Source organism: Hordeum vulgare, chromosome 2H (genome assembly GCF_904849725.1).
Source record: "Hordeum vulgare subsp. vulgare chromosome 2H, MorexV3_pseudomolecules_assembly, whole genome shotgun sequence".
Taxonomy (NCBI): Eukaryota; Viridiplantae; Streptophyta; class Magnoliopsida; order Poales; family Poaceae; genus Hordeum; species Hordeum vulgare.
Window position 1 is genome coordinate 381,477,282 of NC_058519.1, and position 6,000 is coordinate 381,483,281.

Here is a 6,000-nt window from a genome sequence, read left to right on the forward strand (position 1 = left end):
GATATAGAGGATTGTTGCATTTGGCTTTCAGAAAGATTTTAGGCATTACCGGTAAAGTATCGGGAGTGACGAATGGGTTCTGGGGTTTTACCGGAGGGGCCACCCACCCGGGAGAGAAAAAAATAGGCCCATGGGTGGCATACCAGCCCTTAGTTGGCTGGTGAGGCCAGCCCAATAAGGCTATTTCTACCAAAGCAATAATAAAGAAGGAAAAAAGAAAAAAAGGAAGGAGGTGGACAAGATAGGAAGGAGTCCTCCACCACACCAAATTGGAGGAGCACTCCTCCCTCCTTGCCTCGGCCGAAGCTCCTCCTTGGAGTAGGAGGCAAGCCAACCACCCCTTGGTTCCTCCTATATATAGTGGAGGGTTTTTAGGGTTTTTGCACCTCAAGCCTTTGTGCAAACCTCTCTCCCTCCACTACTTTGTGACACCTCGTAGCTAGATCGATATGGCATGGCAAATCCCTACTGGAGCAGATTCACCATCATCACCGCCACGATGTCGTGCTGCAGATGAATTCAGCTACCTCTTCGTCTCTCTTGCTGGATCAAGAAGGTGGAGATCATCATCGAGCTATATGTGTGCTGAACGCGGAGGTGTCGTCCGTTCGGTGCTAGATCGGGACGGATCATGGGACGGCGCGATTTGGATCGCGAAGATGTTCCACTACATCAACCGCTTTTCTTAACGCTTCCCGCTTAGCGATCTACAAGGGTATGTGGATCCGATCTCCCTCTCGTAGATGATCAACACCATGACAGGTCTTCGTGTGAGTAGGAAATTTTTTGTTTCCCATGCAACATTCCCCAACAACTCCTTCTCTCCGGGAACTACGGGGACGCATGATCTGCCGAGTTTCATGCCATCATGCGGTGTAATACCCTACTCACGCATGTGTTGGATTGCTGTGTAGTGTGGAGTTGGTCGCTCGAGTACACGAGGTGTGTGGGAGAGAATGGATCAATTCTCTTACATGGAAGTTTACCACCCCCCTTATAGTGCCTTGGTCCTCATCCCTGAAAATATGAGTGGGAAAGGGTGGCCATAGGGAGGCAATTCGAAGGGGGACACAAGCTTAGACTAATCTTGAAAAAAGGCGGTCTCCGCCTGCTAAAGTGGTCTTCATGGCACGCTTGTGGGCTCGACGATGACCTCCATCCCGCCGCGCTGATCCATCTTGATCCTCTTTCACCGAAGTGGAAAGATTTTTACAGAACCGCGGGGGCTATACTTTAATCACCAAAGAGAAAATCCTCCTTGTCAGCGCTGGCTCGCACGGCCTGTGTGCTTGTCCATACGGTCACATCACCCACGTGATGGGCAGTTCACCAAGGCTCATGAGGTAGCCTCGTGGTAGGAGCCTTGCGAGGCGACCTCACGGTGGGCGACCTCTGCACGGCTTAACCTGACGCCAAGGGGCCTCGTGTGGTCTGCCCTTCTCGAGGCGTCCCCCTTTGGAGCAACTGCGGTAGGGCCGTCTTCCTTTGGTAAGCCTCAGCATCATCCTCAGGGCTAGCAATAGACAAGCCGTGGTACCCTGGTTCCCAATAGACTGACAGTAGCCCCAAGCCTGCGACATGCACGTTCCGCATGTTAGGGAAAACGTGGGAGGGGGACCATCGAGCTGTCGGGCGTGGGGGCGACACGTGGTGACTTTTGCAGGTGCGATGCCTCCACTCCTCATGATGCCTTGATAACCACCACCTCGGGTATAAAGATGACTCGCATGGGGCACAGGCACATCATTTCCCCCTCTCTCTGTCCTAAGACCCCTTGCGACCAACTCCTCAAACTTCATAAGTTGTGGCCGCGGCTAGGGCTCCGAAGAGGAAGTTCTTGCAGCCGAGAAAAGGCAGGAATTGGTGGAGAGGGTGGAGTCGTTGAAGCTGGCATCAGCGAGGGCAGAGGCCAACATTGCACCTCGGCCGCGGTGGCAAGGGCTCCCCCTATGCGCCAAACATGCTCGGCGGCCGCCTCAGAGGAGCCCAGCCCCAGCATTCGCGACGCACTGATACGGACATTATAGATCACGAATTCTTATTGATATTTATGTTATTCCTGTCCATTATTCATTACTATGATACAATTCATATGCATTTTCTCTCTGAATATGCAAGGTCCACCACAAAGAGGGAAACTGCGGGAAACTGGAATTCTGAACTTGAAAACCAAGAAAAAGGGTGAAAAATCACTCGAATCCAAATTACCTGAAAATTGACGGAGATTTTTTATGAAATATATAAGAATTTTTGGGCCAAAAATATACCATAGGGTAGCCAGGTGCTGGCCACGAGCCAACAGGACGTGTCCACCCCATGGCCGCAACCCATTACCTCGTGGGACCCTAGCAGGTCTCCCTCCCCCTCTTCTCTGATATGGTGTGTTTCGACCTAGAAAAATCATAAGCATACTTTCGGGAAGAAGTGATGCCATCTCGAGGCGGAAACATGGACAAAGGCCCTTTTGCTCTCTGGCAAAGAGATTTTGTGGGGGAAATTCCTCTTCGGGAGGGGGAGATCAAAGCCATCATCATCACCAACTCTTCCTCCTTTATGTGAGGACTAATATTCATCAACATCTTCATCATCATCATCTCATCTCCAATCCCAGTTCATATCTTGTATTTAATATTTGTCTCAAAACCTCCGGTTGGTACATGTGGGTTACTAGTAGTGTTGATTACATCTTGTAGTTGATGCTTGTTGGATTACTTGGTGGAATATATTACGTTCAGATCCTTGATCACCATTTTTACACCTCTTATTTTGAACAAGTTTATGAGGTGGTAGTAGTTAATAGTTTTCCCGAGGACATGGGATAAGTCTTCTTATAAGTAATCATGTGAAGTTGGTATTTGTTTGATATTTTAATGATGTGTATGTTGTTGCTTCTCTTAGGGGTGTAGTGTGAACGTCGACTACACGAGACTGTATCATGTTTTGGGCCTAAGGGAAGGCATTGTAGAGTAACAACTAGACGATGGGTTACAAAAGTGACAGAATCTTAAACCCTAGTTTATTTGTTGCTTTAGATGGGGCTGATTTGGATCCACATCTTTCATGCTATGGCTAGATTTATCTCAATTCTTCTTTCATAGTTGCGGATGCTTATGAGAGGGGGTAATCATAAGTGGGTTTCTTGCTCAAGTAATAGTAGCATCTTAGCACTTGTCCACCCACATATCAAATTATCAAAGTAACAAACGCGAATCAACTTAATATGATGAACATGACTAGATAGTAATTCCCATGTGTCCTCGGGAGCGTTTGCTTTATATAAGAGTACTCTCAGGCCTATCCTTTTCTATAAAAAGGATTGGGCTAACTTTCTGCACACTTGCTACGATTGTTACTTGTCACTTGTTACGAATTATCTTTGTACAGAACTATCTATCATTGTTACTCATAGGACTTGCAAAGAATAAGTTCATGAAAACTGCTTATCATTTTCTTCTGCTCCTCGTTGGGTTCAACACTCTTACTTACCGAAAGGACTACAATTGATCCCCTATACTTTTGGTTCATCAAGAATCTTTTTTGGCATCGTTCCCGGGTTTTGAAGCGCCCTTGGTAAGTGGAAATTGGTAAGGAATCATTTTTGGTACGTGCCAAAATTTGATGTTGCATCTTATTATGAACGGTTACCCTTTGAGTGCCTTGTTTGAGACATCTTCGCCTCAAAAGGAATTTGAAAAAGTTTCTCCTCAACCTACTAAACCCACTGAAAATATTTATTATGATATTCCTTTGGGTATGCTAGAAAAACTGATAGCTAATCCTTATGATGGTACAACTCATCCGGATTATCACTTGATATATGTCGACGTGGTTTGTGGAATATTTAAGCTTGAAGGTTTGCTTGGATACAAAGTTAAGATGAAATTTTTCCCTTTATCTTTGGAGGAAAAATCATTGATGTTGTATAGGCTATTAGATGATATTGGATCATGGGACTGGAATCACTTGAAGTTGGAATTTCATTAGAAGTCTTATCATGTGCATCTAGTTCGTCGTGATCGGTATTTTATTATAATTGCTGGAATAATGAAGGATAAAGCATCGCTCAATCTTGCGGGTGGCTTAAATCTATGATGCATGCCTTCCCCAATAATGAGCTCTCAAGAGAAATTATTATACAATATTTTTATGCTCGGCTTTCTCATGACGATCAAGTACAACTCGATCCTTCCTCTACTCGTTCTTATATAAAGAAGACTATTTAATTCAAATGGGATCTTCTCGAAAAAACTAAACTCAAATCTGAAGACCGGGAATTCAACAAAGGTAAAGAGCCATGTGTAAAGCTTAAGTTTGATTGTGCTAAATCTGTTATGGAAACCAATACTTTTTATAAGTTTAGCAATAAATACGGGATTGACTCCGAGATAGTAGCTACTTTCTTTGAATCATTTGCTACTCATATCGATATCCCTAAGGAGAAGTGGTTGGAATCAAATCCACCAATTGAAAAATTATTAGATGTACCCATTAAAGTTAAGGAGGAAGCAATTGTTTATCATGTTGATCCATTTGTACCTAATGCTTATATCGAGAAACCACCTTTTCGTGTTAGGATTAGGGAACATGCTAAAGCTACAATTGTGGTTATTAGAAGTTATGTTAGAACATCCAAACCTTTTGAACAAATAACTGTGGAGCCTAATATTTCTGTAGTTAAAGATCTCTTGATTGATAATATTGATGGGCATGTTATATACTTCTGTAGTGAAGCTACTAGAATTGCAAAGCCTGTTACAAATGAGCAGGAAAAGCTAGATAAAACAAACTAATTGTTGGCATGCTTGTTGTTTCTTATAAGGTTGGAGATCATTGCTACCATGGTTTATGTGACACGGGTGCTAGTGTTAGTGCTATACCTTTTACCTGATATAAATAAATTATGAATTATATAGCACCCTTCGAGAATGAAGATTTTTATGTCACTATTAAACTTGCAAATCGATATACTATCTCCCCGCTTGGAATTGTTAGAGATATTCAAGTCTTCTCTGGAAATGTAAAGTACCCCACTGACTTGTTAGTACTTGGTTCTGAACAAGATAACTTTTGTCCCATTATATTTGGTAGAACTTTCTTGAATACTGTTAATGCTAGAATTAATCAGGTCACAGAGAAAGTTAGAGTAAGCTTTGGTAATGACTCTCATGAATTTAGTTTCACTTAATTTGGTAGAGAACCATATGAGAAGGAGTTATCTAGTAAAGATGAAATTATTGGTCTTGTTTCTATTGTTGTGCCTCCTACAAATTGTTTAGAACAATATTTGCTAGACCATGAGAATGATATGCATATGAATGAAAGAAATGAGATAGATGACATATTCCTTAGACAAGCACATATCCTCAAACACAACTTGCATGTTGATATCTTAGGGGATCCTCCTACACCAAAAGGAGATCCCGTGTTTGAGATAAAGACATTACCTCATACTTTGAAATATGCATATCTTGATGAAAATAAGATAGATCATGTTATTATTAGTGTTAACCTTTCAGAGCATGAAGAAAAGAGGTTACTCAAAACTCTGAAGAAGCACAATGCTGCTATTGGATATACTCTTGATGATCTTAAGAGCATAAGCCCCACTCTATGTCAGCACAAGATTTATATGGAACCGGATGCTAAAACTATTGTTGACCATCAATGCCGCTTAAATCCTAAGATGAAGGAAGTGGTAAGAATTAAAATACTAAAGCTTTTGCAAGCAGGTATAATTTATCGTATTGCTGATAGTAGATGGGTAAGTCATATTCATTGTGTTCCTAAGAAAGGAGGTATAACTGTTGTTCCTAATGATAAAAATTTACTTATTCGACAAAGAATAGTAACTCATTATAGGATGGTAATTGATTTCAGGAAATGGAATCAAGCTACTCGGAAAGATCAATACCCTTTGTGTTTTATTGGTCAAATGTTAGGAAGATTATCTAAGTAAACACACTTTTGTCTTATTCATGGATATTCTGGTTTCTCTCAAAT